The 18,970-nt window shown below is 38.8% G+C and overlaps 1 long non-coding RNA gene across 1 annotated transcript in view; it reads right to left on the bottom strand.

Moving 5' to 3' along the window:
- Positions 1-18,970, bottom strand: part of LOC129624607 (uncharacterized) — a 63,792-nt gene that overhangs the window by 1,976 nt on the left and 42,846 nt on the right. The window lies entirely within an intron of this gene.

Below are 18,970 nucleotides of genomic sequence, written 5' to 3'. Positions count from 1 at the left end.
TCCAGAGGATCTTCCCAACCCAGGGATTGAACCCAGGTCTCCTGCATTGCAGGTGTGTTCTTAACCATCTGAGTCACCAGGGAAGCCCTTTTCCTCAGTTATATTCCTTCAGATACATACTTAAAACAAATATAATATATACTAATTGTGTTGTTGATGTTTAGTTATAAGAAAGAACCTCATCAGTATAGCAAAGTGACTTTGCATTTCAGAACACATTAACTTTCAGCAGAAATTTTCCTGCCAAAGACCTTGTTTTGCTAGTGCTTTAATTTTCTTTAAGCCTAATTTTCTTTCTCTGTTTGTTATGTAATGGAGCTTCTGAAAACACTGACAATCTCTGCTCATTTTGCCTTGAGCTAGCATGGGATTTTTTTTTTTCTTTTAAGGAAGTGCAATTGCTGAGAAAAGTTAATGGATAATTCAGCAGCAATTTTGCAATAGCAAGAGTAGAAAAAAAAAGGAATGTATGAAGAGTAAAAAACCTTAGGATATAAAGGGTGAATGGTTAAAACATGTATTGGAATGTCCAGACTCAAAAACACTGATGATAAAGATTTAAAAGAACATATAGTCTCAGTTTTAATGTATATATATTAAAGATCACAATTCTTTAGAATATGTCCCCAGATGTCTATAGAAACAATTACATTTTAAATGATCAGTTGGAAAACTAAACATTCTGTTTATGAGCATCAGTGAAAGGGTAAACCAAAAAATAATTTTAAATTTTGAGCATTATCCCCACTCTGTTAAACAACTTTTGAGCAATTTAGAATCTTGTTAAGAAAAAAAAGATAAATATATATATATGTAAATTTAGTGAAATGATCAGATCCTATGCAGAATTTTCTACACAGAAAAAAGCAGCATAAATATTGATCCCAGGCTTAGTAAAGATGTCATAATGCATATGTGTATATATAACATAACTTACAGATCTTCACTGGGTTTATCTTTCCAGCCTCCCTTCACGCTACCCACACACCTACTCCCTCCACTTGAACTCATTCATCTTAAATTGCTCCCTGCTCCTTTCTATACCTTGTTCCCATTGTAATGTCTCTTTCTATTCATATTCTAAGAGTATAAACTTTATTTCTCAAAGATATATCTCAAAATTAAAGACAATTCAGAGACAATTTCAAATATGCTGCTGCTGCTGCTGCTAAGTCGCTTCAGTCGTGTCCGACTCTGCGACCCCAGAGACGGCAGCCCACCTGGCGCCCCTGTCCCTGGGATTCTCCAGGCATGAACACCGGAGTGGGTTGCCATTTCCTTCTCCAATGCATGAAAGTGAAAAGTGAAAGTGAAGTCGCTCAGTCGTGTCCGACTCCTAGCAACCCCATGGACGGCAGCCTACCAGGCTCCTCCGTCCATGGGATTTTCCAGGCAAGAGTACTGGAGTGGGGTGCCATTGCCTTCTCTGAAAAACCCTAGATAAATATTTATAAATTGAACCCTTTTAATGTTACATGCTCTTTATATTGAAGCAAAATTTGAATTAAGGTAAAAGTCATGTGGCCTTATTTATTTCCTTCATAACATTATAAATGTTGCTCATCTGAATTATGGAACTATTTACTTCTACTATAGAAAAATATGAGATGTCTTTTACATGAAATGTAACTCTGTCCATGTTTTGGCCAGAGTACAACCAATGAGACAGAGCAATAAGAAATATATTTTAAGAAATTTGTTTCAAGGAATTTTCTTACATGCGTGGGGAACAGCAAGGAAACCCCAAAAGCCAGAGGCCACAGCAAGGGCAAGATGGCCCTCAGGTATAATTGAAGCTACTTTCCATGGTCCGTTTCTTCTTCTTCAAGAGTTCTGCTCTTAAGGCTTTTCAATACACTGAACAAGGCTCACCCAGATTAACTGGGATAATGTCACTTAAAGACAATGGACTGTGGAATTTAATCACATCTAAAAAATGTCTTCACTACAATACCTAAAGTAACGTTTGATTAACTGAGGGGGCAACAGCCTAACAAGTCAAAACTTTAAACAGTCACAGTCAACCCCCTCCCCCACCATCAACTCGGACATGCATACACATCTCTTTTAAACCAATTCTTAAATAAAGACAATAACTAAGAATAATTAAGTCATACTTCCACAAAACATGATACAACTATCCTGCCTAAGTCCACAAATAGGCTAATTCTCTCTCTAGAAGAGGATACAAAGTCTTGAGGTGATGCTTTAAATTAAATACTGAGCTATAAGTTAATTATTAGTGCCTCTTAGATGACAAGGGAATAAAATATGGAAGAAAGTAACAAGTGTGTATAATACACATATATGTATGTATATACAACATATTACACACACACACACACACACAGGCTCCTTGGTGGCTCAGTGGTAGAGAATCTGCTTGCAATGTAGGAGACACAGGTTTGATTGCTGGGTCAGGAAGATTCCCTGCAGAAGGAAATGGCAATCCACTCCAGTACTCTTGCCTGGAAAATTGCATGGACAGAGGAGCCTGATAGGCTACAGTCCATGGGGTCACAAAAGACTTGGCCATGCCTTTGTGACTAAACAATATATATACATATATATATACACACCCACACACCCACACACATACACTCTTATAACAAAATGAGTAATACACATACCTGTTACAATCCTCATATCTGCAAATGGTCACATGGTTACTGATGTATTTAAAACTACTTTCTTCCCTACCAGTTCCAAATACCCTTTAAAGAAGCACTTCAGCAGGTCACAGTTATGTGCCTGTGGAATTACTCAATTTCATTCCTCAAGGGACTGGGCCATTAGCAATCTTGTCTGAAATGAATGGACATGAGTTTGAGTAAACTCCAGGAGTTGGTGATGGACAGGGAGGCCTGGCATGCTGCTATAAACGGACACGCTTGAGTGACTGAACTGAACTGAATTGAATGATTATACTTTTCCATTGACTTTAATTGTAGGACATGATTATACTAAGAGGCATCCTGGGGAATATTCTGTATTCCAGACACACCCTTCCTCACTCCCATTGTAGCGAGGACCCAGTTACCTTGTGGTAATCAGTATCAGCAACCTGGACAGTGTAGCAACTGTCAGCTTTGCCTAGTAATTCAGAGGCATGCAGAGCCTACTGTGAAGGACTAGGACCTGGGAAGCCTGGCATGCTGCCATACATGGGGTTGCAGAGACTTGGACACAGCTTAGCAACTCAACAACAACAACAGAGCCTAATGTATCCAGGTGGCATTCTAAGCTTCCAGGCAGTGAAATTACTGTTGCATCTCAGTGTGGATACATTCTTCCCTTTGGATCTAGAGCCTCTAAGCCAGCAAGACCTAAGGTCATGGGGATGGGACATAAAAACTTTTATTAGTAGATCAGTTGGTTTAACAGTGAATGGGACTACTCCCATTTCTGATCCTTGATTCTTGGATCAATGATTGCTAGCTGTGGGAGAATCTGCCCCATAGAATAGATGCCTATTTAGACTATCTACAGCCTCTCAGAGCAGATTGCCTAGGTCCTATAAGGTATTGCCATCTATGTGGCACTATAACTGAGCCTTAAGAAACTCTAACTGTTCATTTCAGGATGATGCAAACATGGTAAGATCAGTGAATTTCATGAGCATGGGTCCACTGACATTTTACTTGTTGTCAGGTGAATTCCTCGCTCAGAAGCAGTGCTATAGGGAGTATCTTGATAGAGAACAAGGCATTCTCTAGGTCCATGGTAGTAGTTTTGGCAGAGGCATGGATTTTTCTTTCCTGTACTCAATATCCAGAAAGTGATTAGTCACCCGGTCATGTCTGACTCTTTGCAGCTCCATGGACTGTTAGCCTGCCAGGCTCCTGTCCATGGGGATTCTCCAGGCAAGAATACTGGAGAGGGTTGCCATTCCCTTCTCCAGGGGATCTTCTCAACCCAGGGATCAAGCCCAGGTCTCCCGTATTGCAGGCAGACTCTGAGTTACCAGGGAATCCATATTCTGGCAGGAAGTGTCTATTCTAGCAGGGGTAAAGTTCTGCTTTTTCTGTGATGGAAGCTGTCCAATATAGCTGGCTGATCAACTTGATGATCCAGTTTTATTTTGGGGGACCCAGTTTTATTCTCTACATCTGACAGAGTGGACAATCAGCACAAGCTGTAGTCAGGTTGGCCTTATGGGTGAATGTCTATATTGCTAAGCTTACATATATCCATTCCTTGCCACCATGGTCAGTCTGGTCATGAACTCACCAGGCAATGACAGAAGTGGCTAGAGGAAGAAACTGACTTGTATTCAAAGAATGGGTACTTTTATCCACTTGCTTGTCACATCTTCTTCAACTGAGGTCACCATGTCATAAGCAGTCATATAGCATAGAAATATCTTCCCACTCACCATGAATAGCGGTATATCCACATGCCTCTTCCTCAGATTTCCTTGTCACCAGCTTTATTAGTCATATTCCTACCAAACTCTGACCACCCAGCCAAATTATTAACCAGAGCCAATGAGTTGCTATAGACTGGTGTCTCGGATCATTTCTCCTTCTGGCAGAATGAACAGCCAAATACAATGCCCATCATTCTGCCATCAGGAAGGACCTCTCCTCATACTGTCCTTTGGGATGTCCCAGAATTGGGCTACAGTACTACAACTGCCCACCTTCAGGTGGTGCATGGATATCTTACAGAACCATCCAAAAGAGAATTGTTTTTCTTCTTCAGTCAGCTCTTCATAGAGACATGTCTATAAGATCATTAGTAGGGGCTTCAAAAGTGAAGGCAATGTAGTAGTGGGGACCAAGGGCATCCCGGCCACTTTTTCATGCAACTAACCTGTGCCTTTCGATTCTGTTCAAGCCTAATCTTGTATATACTATGTCCAGTGGGTAATGGACTGCTTGTTCAGTTCAGTCTCTCAGTCATGTCCGATTCATTGCAACTCCATGGAATGCATGTTTGGCATGCTCAAATTTATAGCTTCAAGGGTCAGACAATATCAATTCATGATTGCTACATCTGTGCAAAATCTCCATATGTGCCACTATGATCTCTCTGTTCATGAGCCCACTGGGCATGGAGAAGAGTGGAAAAAGGCTGACTGGCACCCACAGAATGAGTAATCCTATACATTTGGTTAGTACAATCTGCTCCAGAAGTCACTATTTTGTGAGCATTCACAGTGGTACCTCATGTTGCCTGGGTAACTTGGTGAGTCATGGATACACATCCAGTGTGTCTAAAAAAAACCCCATTAGTAAACCAAAAGCTGTTCCTCAAATTGAGAGTAGTTATGTGTAGAGGATATCAGGGGTTTTTTTTCCAAACACCTAATGCACATGCTGTGTTTAACCTAAAGAAGCCTGCCAAAGGCATCAAACTTCCAGCATTATTGAATTTTTTGATCATATGGTCCAAGAGTTATAGCAGTTTGCATGGCAGGCCACACCTGTTGCAAAGTCTTCTCTTATTCTTGTGCCTCACTCAAAATAGATGTTTAGTCATTTGGTAATGAGTCACAGTAGCATAAAAAATTAGAAATATATTATCTCCATATTTCATGGAGGCCCATTATCTATTGTCCTTCTTTGGTTGTAGGAGAGTCAGATCTTCTACTTATTATTCACCTTGGAAGGGATATTTTAATATGTCCCACACCAACTACTGTTGTTCATTTACTCAGTCGTGTCCAACTCTTTGAGACCCCGTGGACTGCAGCATGCCAATGGACCCCTAGAAATATAATTAAAATAACAGGTCCCTGAGTTTTTTTGATATATTTGCCACTGACACATAGATGTCTAATATATCAGGTATAATTGCTACTTCCTGCTCACCAGGTCCAATTGGCATAATACCTGTGTAATGAACCAGTATGATATCTCATGGAAGAAAAAGACAATCAAGGTACCCATGGAGTAAATTATAATTCAGGGCTGGGAGTTGATATATCTCTTAGGTAGAAGAGTAAGGATAATAGTATTGCTGGCCTTGCCAGCTGAAGGCAGTATTTAACGACAAATATTCAGCAAAGGACATCTGCCAGATCAATGGCTATGAAGCAGTTTTAGGGGATATGCTGGTTTGCTCTAGCAATAAAACCACATGGAGGAAAAACAGCTACAGTTGGAATCTACGACTTTATTAAACTTATGATAATCTACACTTGTTCTCCAAGATCTACTTCCTGCACAGGCCAAACAGGTGAGCTGAAATGCCATGGTGGAAATCACCCCAGTGCATCCTTTAAGTCCTTGATGATGTAAATCCTTGAAATTCCTCCAGGGATGCATATGGCTTTGGTTTACTTTTGTCTTAGGTAAAGGCCAATCTAGAGGTTTCCACTTGGTCTTTCCCACCATTAAGAGACCTCACTCCATAATTTGGGGACCCAATATAGAATTTCTGGCAGTTGCTTAGTAGGTCTCTTACAATTAAGCCTTCTGGAACTGGGGAAATCACAAAATATGTTTATTAGAAAAATTAAACTATAAGATTTATCTGAGAAAAAATTACACTGATCATCTCACCTCCATACGCTCCTACTCTAAATGATGGACACAATGATGATTTGTGTCTCCAGTAATTAATTTCAGTTCGAAGATAGTATCCAGTAATCACTCAAAGTAAAATTTCTCTGTCCCTGTAACATGACCATAATTCCTTTGGGAACAACTGAGAGAAAGGTGAACAGCACTGTCTTGGGCAGAATAGCAGGATACTTCCTCAAGTGGAGTGCTGTGTCTAAAAACTGGCTCAAGTCTGGAAGTTGATTGAGAGACCTTGACCCAGTGTCTCAGTGTTTAAGTGGGACTTCTAGGCACTTAACCTAAACTCTTCTCCTTCAGTTCAATCTCTCAGTTGTGTCCGACTCTTTGAGACCCCATGAATCACAGCATGCCAGGCCTCCCTGTCCATCACCAACTCCCGGAGTTCTTCTGTGTATTCTTGCCGCCTCTTCTTAATATCTTCTTCTTCTGTTAGGTCCATATTATTTCTGTCCTTTATCGAGTCCATCTTTGCATGAAATGTTCCCTTGGTATCTCTAATTTTCTTGAAGAGATCTCTAGTCTTTTCCATTCTGTTGTTTTTCTCTATATCTTTCCACTGATCGCTGAGGAAGACTTTCTTATCTCTCCTTGCTATTCTTCGGAACTCTGCATTCAGATGCTTATATCTTTCCTTTTCTCCTTTGCTTTTCACTTCTCTTTTTTCACAACTATTTGTAAGACCACCCCAGATAGCCATTTTACTTTTTTGCATTTTTCCATGATGATTGTCTTGATCCCTGTCTCCTGTATAATATCAGGAACCTCTGTCCATAGTTCATCAGGCACTCTACCTATCAGATCTAGTCCCTTAAATCTATTTATCACTTCCACTGTATAATCATAGGGATTTGATTTAGGTCATACCTGAATGGTCTAGTGGTTTTCCCTACTTTCTTCAATTTAAGTCTGAATTTGGCCATAAGGAGCTCATGATCTGAGCCACAGTCACCTCCTGGTCTTGTTTTTGCTGACTGTATAGAGCTTCTCCATCTTTGGCTGCAAAGAATATAATCAATCTGATTTCAATGTTGACCATCTGGTGATGTCCATGTGTAGAGTCTTCTCTTGTGGTGTTGGAAGAGGGTGTTTGCTATGACCAGTGTGTTCTCTTGGCAAAACTCTATTAGCCTTTGCCCTGCTTCATTTCATATTCCAAGGCCAAATTTGCCTGTTAACTCCAGGTGTTTCTTGATTTCCTACTTTTGCATTCCAGTTCCCTATAATGAAAAGGACATCTTTTGGGGGTGTTAGTTCTAAAAGGTCTTGTTGTTCTTCATAGAACAGTTCAACTTCAGCTTCTTCTGCATTACTGGTTGGGGCATAGGCTTGGCTTACTGTGATATTAAATGGTTTGCCTTGGAAATGAACAGAGATCATTCTGTCATTTTTGAGATTGCATCCAAGTACTGCATTTCAGACTCTTTTGTTGACCATGATGGCTACTCCCTTTCTTCTAAGGGATTCCTGCCCTCAGTAGTAGAAATAATGGTCATCTGAATTAAACTCACCCATTCCAGTCCATTTTAGTTCGCTGATTCCTAGAATGTCGACGTTCACTCTTGCCATCTCCTGTTTGACCACTTCCAATTTGCCTTGATTCATGGACCTGACATTCCAGGTTCCTATGCAATATTGCTCTTTACAGCATCAGACCTTGCTTCTATCAACAGTCACATCCACAACTGGGTATTGTTTTTGCTTTGGCTCCATCCCTTCATTCTTTCTCCACTGATCTGCAGTAGCATATTGGGCACCTACCGACCTGGGGAGTTCTTCTTTCAGTATCCTATCATTTTGCCTTTTCATACTGTTCATGGGGTTCTCAAGGCAAGAATACTGAAGTGGTTTGCCATTCCCTTCTCCAGTGGACCATATTCTGGACTTCTATGCACTTGACCTAGAACTCTTCTCTTTACACAGATCAAATAAGAATTTAGTGGCCTTCTCTTTTATTTCTTGTTTAAGGTTACCATATTCGACTAAAATTACCATACCCCTCTGCGAGTCAGATTATTCTACCTGCTTTGACTCTAATGTCTATTAAGTTAAACACATCTACCTTACCCTTTCTGCTTAGATACCATCGTATATCCTGTGCCATTCTGCAATCACAGTATCCCCATTGCATTTAGGAAACCCAGTTAGACGGCAGCAGTTCTCACTGTAAGTCATGATAAGCTGAGAACAGCAACCATGGGCTTTTCAACACTTTTGAAGCTTTCCTTGCAATGTTTTTCTCAGTTTTAGTGGAAAATTTCTCCTCTGGACCATTCAGAGTACAGGAGCAGTTCTAACATGATAAATTCACTCTAACATCCCAAGATCCCTAAGCTTTCAGCCACTTCCTTTTGTAGTATTGACTGATAGGGCAGTTCTGGTGTATGATACTGTAGGATTTCAGGCCCAAATTAGCCAAAAATAAACAAATAGGACCTAATTAAACTTAAAAGTTTTTTCACAGCAAAGAAAACCATAAACAAGACAAAAAGGTGGCTCAGAGGGTAAAGCATCTGCCTACAATGCAGGAGACCTGGGTTCGATCCCTGGGTCAGGAAGATCCCCTGGAGAAGGAAATGGCAACCTAATCCAGTACTCTTGCCTGGAAAATCCTATGGACGGAGAAGCCTGCTAGGCTACAGTCCATGGGATCGCAGAGAGTCAGACACAACTCAACAACTTCACTTCTTCACTTCTTCAGAATAGGAGATTTTGCAAATTAAGCAACTGACAAAGGATTAATCTCCAAATACACAAGCAGCTTATGCAAAAACAAACAAAGAACCCAATAAAAAAAAAAAATGAAGGGTGGAAGACCTAAATAGACATTTCTTCAAAGAAGATATACAGATGGCCAAGAGGCTCATTAAAAGATGCTGACATCACTAATCATTTGAGAAATGCAAATCAAAACTACAACGAAGTATCACCTTACACTTGTCAGAATGGCCATGTTCAAAAAATTAACAAACAATACATGCTGGAGAGGGTGTGGAGAAAAAGGAATTCTCTTCGACTGTTGGTGAAAATATGAACTGATACAGCCACTATGGATTTCAGTATGGAGATTCCTTATAAAACCAAAAATAGAACTGCCATATGACCTAGCAATCCCACTACTGGACCTATACCCTGAGAAAATCATAATTTCAAGAAGATACATGTGCCGCAATGTTCACTGCAGCACTATTTACAATAGCCAGGACACAGAAGCAATCTAGAAGTTCACTGACAGATGAATGGATAAAGATGTGGTACATATTGACAATGGAATATTACTCAGTCATAAAAGAAACTGAATTATGTCATGTGTAGTGATGTGGATGAACCTAGAGTCTCTCATAGGGAGGGAAGTCAGAAAAACAAATATTGTATATTAATGCATATACATGAAATCTAGAAAAAAATTGTACAGGAAACTATTTGTAGGGAAGGGATAGAGAAGCAGACATAGAGAACAGATATGTGGACACAGTGTAGGAAGGAGAGAATGGGACAAATTGGGAGAGTAACATTACATATATACACACTTCCATGGGTAAAATAGACAGCTATGTATACCTATGGTTGATTCATGTTGATGTTTGACAGAAAATAAGAAAATTTTGTGAAGCAATTATCCTTCAATTAAAAAATAAATACATTTTAAAGATAGCAAGTGGGAAGCTGCTGTGTAGCACACGGAGCCCTACTTGGTACACTGTGATGGCCTGGGGAGGGTGGGAGGGAGGTCTAAGAGGGAGAGGATGCATGTATACATACAAATGTAGAATATCCACTTTGTTGTACAACAGAAACTAGCACAACAATGTAAAGCAATTATAACCCAATAAAAAAATTTAAAAAAACAAAAACAAATAACAAACTAGCTAAGAGGTGGAGCCCTTTCTAATCCATCAGGCTGAAATACTGAATCCAGAACATCAGCAGAGTGAGCCCTATCAAAAAATTTAACCTGATCCAACTTTAAGTTCCTTCCACCATTATCTTAAATTCTTAGGATCCATTCCCACATATATTTCCATATTTCTGTCAATATGTGCTTAGTTGCTCAGTAGTGTCTGACTCTTTGTGATCCCATGGACTGTAGCCCACCACACATCTCTGTCCATGGAGATTCTCCAGGCAAGAATACTCGAGTGGGTTGCCATTTCCTTCTCCATTCTGTCAATATACATTTGAAAAAGATACAATTTTTTGTGTGTTGTGCACAGCTTTAAGGGTTATAGTTTGTACCTCCCTCTTTGGGGCTCACTAAAACTTGAGTCTGGTTATAGGTCCAGAAGCAAATAGAGCTTTTGAGTGTAGGTCTCAAGGAGACTCCTTAGTGGTTTGCAAGTCAACTACCTCAGGTCCACCTAGCTTAGCTAGCATAATCTCCCTTAAAGTCAGCTGATTACAAACTGTAATCACATTTACAAAATATTAATAGCTTCACAGAAGACCTGAATCAGTGTTGAAATGAATAGCTGGGAATGATAGTCTAGCCAAGTTGACATGCGTAACTCCGGTATCTCAGTCCCCTTCCTCTCCACGTATTCACCAGAGGCAGGCACCTCCCCCAGTTTCAGCCATTCACAGTGCTTCCCCAAGAACTCCATAAACATAACCATGAAACTCTTTCTTTCCAATCACTGAAGATATGATGTACAGTATGTGTGCTGCAATTACCTGTTTTGAGACCAGCAAAGCCTAAAATTACAAAACAATCACAAGAGTGAGAGGGGAAAATAAAGAAGGAACAGATATGAATCAGAGAGCACTGACTCTGCTGGAGCAGTTTCTGGTTGTTCCTAAGGATCAAGCACCTTCATATCCTTGGATTCCTTGCAAATCCTGCGATCCTGGCAATACATTTCTCTTTTGCTTAACATTAAACTGTGTTTCTGTCACTTGCAGTAAAGAATATTCTAATTTCATGAGGTTTTCAAACAAACTATTTGGGGGAAAAAAGTATTATGGAAAAGTGTAATGTAATGAATAAATAAAAAGCAAAGCAAAACATTTTGACCAAAAGAAGAAGAAAAAAATAGACAATGAAGTGTGATTCAAAGTCTACCCTCTGAATTCAGATATAACTGCTTTAAACCACATCAGCAGTGTATGTGTACTTCCATTTATTAACTGAAACATTTAATTGGGTATCTCTGATGCATCAAGCACCATCCTTGACATGTTAGGAGTACTCAATCCTACTCACACGGAGCTTAAAGGCAGACAAATATTTCATATTTATGATTCTCAGAATCCTACGTGGAGACTAAGACTGATGTTAAGTGCCTTACATAATTACAGTCAGTAATTACGCCATCTTCATAGACATAGTAAGAACATGAACTAAGATATTGCAAATCAAGTCCTTAGCAACATTACCTATCCATAAGTGAGTATTTATTAAATGTTAACAAGTAAATGACCTCATTTCTAATATCAAGGAATTAGTTGAAATTATCTCTAAAGTCATTTTCAGCTTGGACAATCATGATTATGCTGGGGACTAGGTGCTGCCAACACTATCTTTCATTCTCCTTTTCCTTCTTAATCAAAGATTTCTAATTTTATTCAGTGTGGCTATATGTCTATTAAAAAGATGACATTTTTAAAGATCCCTTTGCAGGTTGGTATGGTATAACTGTAAACTTAATTCGGGTCAAAGAGTGTATGCAAAGTGTTGAGTGGTTCTGTTGAGAAAGTTCCTTAATAAAATGTGGAACAGGAATTCTGTACCTTTTTTGCCTTTCCTCCCTTCCTCTCTTTTCCTTTCTGGAAATTCTATGTTACAGATGAAGCTGCAGCAGCCATCTTGTAAACTTTCAGGTGGAAATGACTCATTATGGATGATGGAGCAAAAAGACAGAAGGAACCTTGGACTGAATTGACTGCACACAGCTACCAAGTCAACTATCAACTGTTTACTTTTGCAGTTCTTTCATGTGAAAGAATAAACCCTATAGTGTCTAATCTTTGTACCGTGGTGTCTATTATAGAGCAAAATGTAATTTATAACTGACAAAGTAATTTTTAGGGAATAACAAGTGAAAGCCAGCATAAATAAAGATCAAAAGTCAGAAGGGAATAAGGACCAACGTCAGTTAAGGAAATGGCAACCCACTCCAGTACTATTGCCTGGAAAATCCCATGGATGGAGAAGCCTGGTAGGCTACAGTCCATGGGGTCACAAAGAGGTGGACACGACTGAATGACTCCAATTTCACTTTTAATTACAAATGGGCTTCCTTAGAGGCTCAGGCAGTAAAGAATCCACCTGCAATGCAGGAGATCCAGGTTTAATCCCTGGGTTGGGAAACATCTTCTGGAGAAGGGAATGGAAACCCACTCTAGTAGTCTTGCCTGGAGAATTCCATGGACAGAGGAGTCTGGCAGGCAGGATACAGTCCATAGAGTCACAAAGAGTCAGACAGGACTGAGAAACTAACTTTTCAGATACAAATAGTTATCGGCATGTCCATTCTCCTCAGTGATTTCCTCTATGAACGTCTAGCTCCAACTTGAAAAAGGAATTTGAGTTAACAGGGAACAAACACTAAGATATTATCATATACTCTTTAAGGGACAAATATAAAATGCTTACTAAAAAACTGTTAGAAGTCAAGACTAAAGAACACACGTCAGTCAAGAGATAAAGAGCTACTCGCATCTAAAGGTTAAAGCATTTAAACCCTAAGATCTGGAAATACCCTGCCGGTACTGGTAAACTTCCTTGGCATTTATCTTGTCATTTAAAATCTTCACAGCATGTAATGTATTGGCTTTATTCTTCTTGCTCTATAGGAGATTAGAAGATGGTAAAAAGACTAGAGAGAAAGAAGGGAAAAGAGAGGCAGCAGGGAGATGAGACCTCTCTGATGGTGGCATACAACATGAAGGCTCATGGGGCACAAGTGTAGACATTTTTTTAAAGAGGTAAGTATTGACTTCCCAGGTGGCTCAGTGGTTAAAGAAACTGCCTGCAATGCAGGAGCCACAGGACACCAGGGGTTCAATCCCTGGGTCAGGAAGATCCCCTGGAGGAGGGCATGGCAATCTATGCCAATATTCTTGCCTGGAGAATCTCATGGAGAGAGGAACCTGCTGGGCTACAGTCCATAGGATTGCAGACAGTTGGACACAACTGAGCATGCATGCATGCACACGGATGTATTTATATACATATATATATATATATATATATATATCAATATTCTATGTTTTTAAAAAAATAGAGACAGAACCAGCTTCACTTTAAGCAGATAATGTGTATCCTTTCCTTTGAGAACTATTTCTGATGTTGAAATGGGAGAATGAGTCCCCCTACCCCTCCTGTTATTTCATCTCTTCCTCTCCTTCTTTCTCCTCCCTTCTTTCTTTCCCCACCAACCCACCCCATGCTTCCTCTGGTGGGTTAGCATACATTTGAAAATTCTGCAGTTTCCTGGCATTGAACACCCTTTTACAAAAATTGACATCTGGAAAAGAAATGAACCCATGAAATGCTATCAGCGTAACTTACCTAAGTAAAATTTTAAAGCCAGATAAACCCTTCTCTGATTTTGAAAGTCAAGATTAAAAAATTAATTAAAATTAAGGAATATAAGGCTAATTATATACATGAAAGGACCAGCATCATGTATTACAAAAACCTAACTGGGCTTTTAAAGGAGTGATTGCCTTTTGATATTCTTTTCCACCTGCTCTGCATTTTCTGTTTGTTTCAACTTTGGCACTGCTACTGTGCTTCTGAGATGACTTTCTCCCTCCTTTATATATTGGTTCATCAGCCCATCTCCTCCATGAATTTTCCCCTGAGGACCCAACAATAAGATGTCTTTCCCTTTTCTAAAGGCTAATCACAGTTAGTGCCTGACACCACAGACTCCTCAGAGACAATTAGTATCTAATGGTTCAGAAGACAAGTTACTGTCTGGGTTTATATTTCAGTATGGGGATCTTAGTCAAATTATATAAACTCTAAAATTCAGTTGTTTTTTTTTTTTTTCCTTTTGCACAATAAACATAACATTACTATCCCCTTATATCTGTAGCAAGGATTAAAAGAGGAAATACATAAAATATGCATAGCACAGTGCCTAGCACATAGCAAATTCAGTAAAAGCCAATTCATATTTAGATCATGTTAATAGTCATGTGTTTAATCTCTTTAACTTAGACTTCAAACTCCTAGAAGACAGGGGCATGTCTTCTCTCAATATATATCTTTACAATTTATCATATTGCCTGACATACAGAGAACACTCAATTTATAATTGTGGAATCATCCATGGTCAACATTATCTTTTGAAATAATGATAATGACACTAGCATGTTATTATTTTTTAAAAAATATTTAGTGAACATCTATGTGGTTCCAGTCATTATTCTAAGAAAAGGAAATACATTAGCATATAATACAGGAAGGGAAAAAGCCCCTTCAGTTACACAGATTATCAAAACCAAAATTTCCTTATCTTTGGATTCAGATTTATCATGCTTGCTTCAATGACACTTCTCTACAAAATTATAGCTTGAAGTCTTCTGCAGTATCACAATAAGATAACCTATCTTGTTAGAATTGCAAATAGGCTCTAGACTAATGGACACCTATCTTTCCTGAGAATAAAGTCCTCAAATATCAGTGCCTCTTTAATGTCAGTATACGTCACAATTGTTGCTTTGTTCACATAGCATGCAGTAATAGAATGACAGTACAGAAGGTTCCTTGGGAGCAAGAGGGGAGCTGTTTATCTAGGGCCAAGAGAGTCAACTCAGTCACATGAGCATGGAGGGGTATGTACTATTCACCACATTACAGCCAGAAACACTGTATGTTTACAGTTTACAGAAACACTTTAAAACACTCCATGTTTGACCACTTCCCTGCTCAAAACTTTTAATGACTTTCCATTACAGTCCCAATGAAATTCAGATTTTTACCATGACCCTTTGCTATTTCTTCATTTTCATTCCCTACCAAGTCTTCTCTTTTTCCACTCAAAATATAAACCCCACCAGGGAAAGTATTACTTCACTGATCGCTTCATCCTCAATTCTCAAAACAATGCCTGGTTGAGTATATGTAGAAGTTGTTAATTTGTATCTATTAAATAATGAAATGATGATGATCAAAAATACCCCTATTTTAGTTCTTTTCTGTAAATGAGGGTGATTCCTCAGGGCAGCCTATACACATGGCATTGGTTGACATTAATTAGCTTCATAGTTTCAGGAACACTATACACAGTGAATTTAATAGCAGTGGACTTCAAAGAGAGAAAAATTCACCAGATGAGGTACAAGGAGCCCTTACAAAGTTTTACATGACCTCTAAAGTGTGGACACTCTGTCTTCCATTTAAAATTGCATCCAGGGGAAACAGAGTTTTCTGGAGCTCAGACCCAGCTGCCAATGTATCAGGAGGGGGAGTCTGGCAGACAAATTCTAATGATGCATTACAGCTGGCTTTGGGCAGGATTTGGGCTTCCCTGGCGGCTCAATGGTAAAGAATCTGCCTGCATTGCGGGAGACCTGGGTTCAACCCCTGGGTCAGAAAGATCCCCTGGAAAAAGGAATGGCACCCACTCCGGTATTCTTGCCTGGAGAATTTCAGGGACAGAGAAGCCTGGCAGGCTACAGTCCATGGGGTTGCAAAGAGTTGGACACGACTGAGCAACGAACACTAACACAGCCTAAATTTGGTAATACTTGAGGCTATAAGGCTATTGAGTGTATATTTTCTTCAATCAGAGAAAGGTAGATTCTACTGCACTTTGCAAAAAAGTGTTAACACATAGGAAGATCTGTGTATTCATGTGTCTATTCACAGTGATAGGTGGTTTATAGGCTAGATTCTGAAATAGAAATACCTAGTTTAAATAACAACGGCCCCACTGTGTTGCTCTGTGATTTTGCACGACCCAATCATTAAAATGGGAGTAGTATGTAACTCTTTGTTTTGTTGTTGCTGTTTTGTTCATTTTAAGGAAACTAAAAATTACCTAACCATTGTGCTCCATACAAGACCTGGCACATAAAAGCCTCTCAATAGATGTTAGCTAGTAATATTTCCCTATATGCTCTTACATATTATTTGGAAGAGTCTAGGCTATTTGCATTCACGACTTTTACTAGTCTACATAACTTTAGAGTTCTTTTTCCTATTGTCTTTTTTATTAATAGCAATTACCTTCTTTAAAAAGTGCCTGCTAAGTTGCTTCAGTCATGTCCAACTCTGCAACCCTACAGACTATAGCCCACCAGACTCCTCTGTCCATGAGATTTTTCAGGCAAGAATACCAGAGTGGGTTGCCATTTCCTTCTCCAGGGGATCTTCCCAGCCCAGGAATTAGTCTCTTACATCTCCTGCATTAGTAGACGGGTTCTTTATCATTAGTGTTACCTGGGAAGTCCCTTAAAAAGAGAGGCAGCTATTTTTTTTTTTTAATATTTGCCTTACCAAGAAAATTTCTAAATTAATTTTCAAATCTAGAATTATGGAATTATTGGTTGAAAATCATTTTATAGTTAAGTTACTGACCATCACCAAATTAAGTTAATGTCTAAAATTCAAAAAAGCATTGACACATATTTTCCACCTGAAATACTAGGAAACATATTTACAGAGAAATCACATTTGATTTGTCATGTCTATCTTAAATGAGAGGAAAGCACAGGCACATAAATATTGGAAAGTGAGGTTTATGCAATGCAGTAGGTTCTCAACTGTTTTCCCTGAATCATAATCGAACATCCTATGCTCCTCTTCACCAAATATGATATGAACTAGCTAAAGCATTCACTTGTAATAGAATCTGCTTTATTTCAGCAACAATGATTAACCTGCCTATTTGGACAGCTGCTGCAGTAAATTCAGGAGACTGACAGGGCTGAAGACACCAGCACATCCGCAGATGAAACTTCAGTCAGTTAATCAAGGTTTATTAACTGTCATGTGCAATAAACCAGTTGGCATGTTGTTCAAAAAAATACAGACAATAAAAAAATTCTTGTTTCCCCTTATTAAATGATTATATTGGGAAATATATCATAGCAATAGGGGTTTTACATATCTGGGAATATATTAAAATATGTTTTTAAGAATATCAAGAATCTTCAAAAAATTATGAACATAAAAATATTAAAAATAATTCAATTAACATTCTATAACTTGTTCTCCCTCAATAAATTAGGAATATATGTTTGATCAGATATTAGATATAATATATTGATTAAATATTATATGTTTTGTTGTTTGTTTAGTCATAAGTCATATCTGACTGTTTTGCAATTCCATGGACTGTAACCCTCCATGCTCCTCTGTCCATGGGTTTTCCCAGGTAAGAATGTCAGAATGGGTTGCCATTTACTTCTCCAGGGAATATTATATATTAGGAATATTTATATATACATATATAGTTACTTATTATGTTAAATGATATACACCTATTCATATTTTATATGCAACATTTATTGTATATCCTTAAAATATTATCACACAATATATAATAATAATACCATATTCATATATAGAAATATTGAGGGGTAAGTATCCTGAAGGAAATGATGAACTAGCATTTGAAGAGGCAATGAATATAAATTATTAGGGATATATTTTCCCAAAGGTCATCATATAAACACCATTTTTGTCTCTTTTTAAATTAATTCTTACTGGACCAACAGTTATAGTTATATTACAAATTACAATGTTGTATTAAGCTCTGCTGTATAGCAAAGTGAATCAGCTATATGTGTGTATATGTATGCATGTACGAAAGCAACGGCACCCCACTCCAGTACTCTTGCCTGGAAAATCCATGGATGGAGGAGCCTGATAGGCTGCACTCCATGGGGTCGCTAAGAGTCGGACACGACTGAGCGACTTCACTTTCACTTTTCACTTTTATGCATTGGAGAAGGAAATGGCAACCCACTCCAGTGTTCTTGCCTGGAGAATCCCAGGGACGGGGGAGCCTGCTGGGCTGCTGTCTATGAGGTCGCACAGAGTTGGACACGACTGAAGTGACTTAGCAGTAGCAGCAGCATGTGTGTGTATATAGTGTGTGTGTGTGTGTGTGTGTATATATATACACACATATATATTTCCTCTTTTTTTGGATTTTCTTCCCATTATGGGTCACCAAAGAGCATTGAATAGAGTTTCCTGTGCTCTACAGTAGGTTCTCAGTATCTATATATTGGAGAAGGAAATGGCAACCCACTCCAGTACTCTTGCCTGGAAAATTTCATGGACTGAGGATCCTGGTATGCTACAGTCCATGGGGTCACAAAGAGTCAGACTTGACTTGCCAATCCCGATCTCCCAGTTCATCCCACTTCTCTTGTCCCCTTGGTATCCATAAATTTGTTCTCTATGTCTGTGTGTCTATTTCTGCTTTGCAAATAAGTTCATCTGTATCATTTTTATAGAATTCACATATATATATATATAT

The sequence above is a fragment of the Bubalus kerabau genome, chromosome 12 (assembly GCF_029407905.1).
Source record: "Bubalus kerabau isolate K-KA32 ecotype Philippines breed swamp buffalo chromosome 12, PCC_UOA_SB_1v2, whole genome shotgun sequence".
Taxonomy (NCBI): domain Eukaryota; kingdom Metazoa; phylum Chordata; class Mammalia; order Artiodactyla; family Bovidae; genus Bubalus; species Bubalus kerabau.
This window is presented reverse-complemented; position numbering and strand designations above follow the sequence as displayed.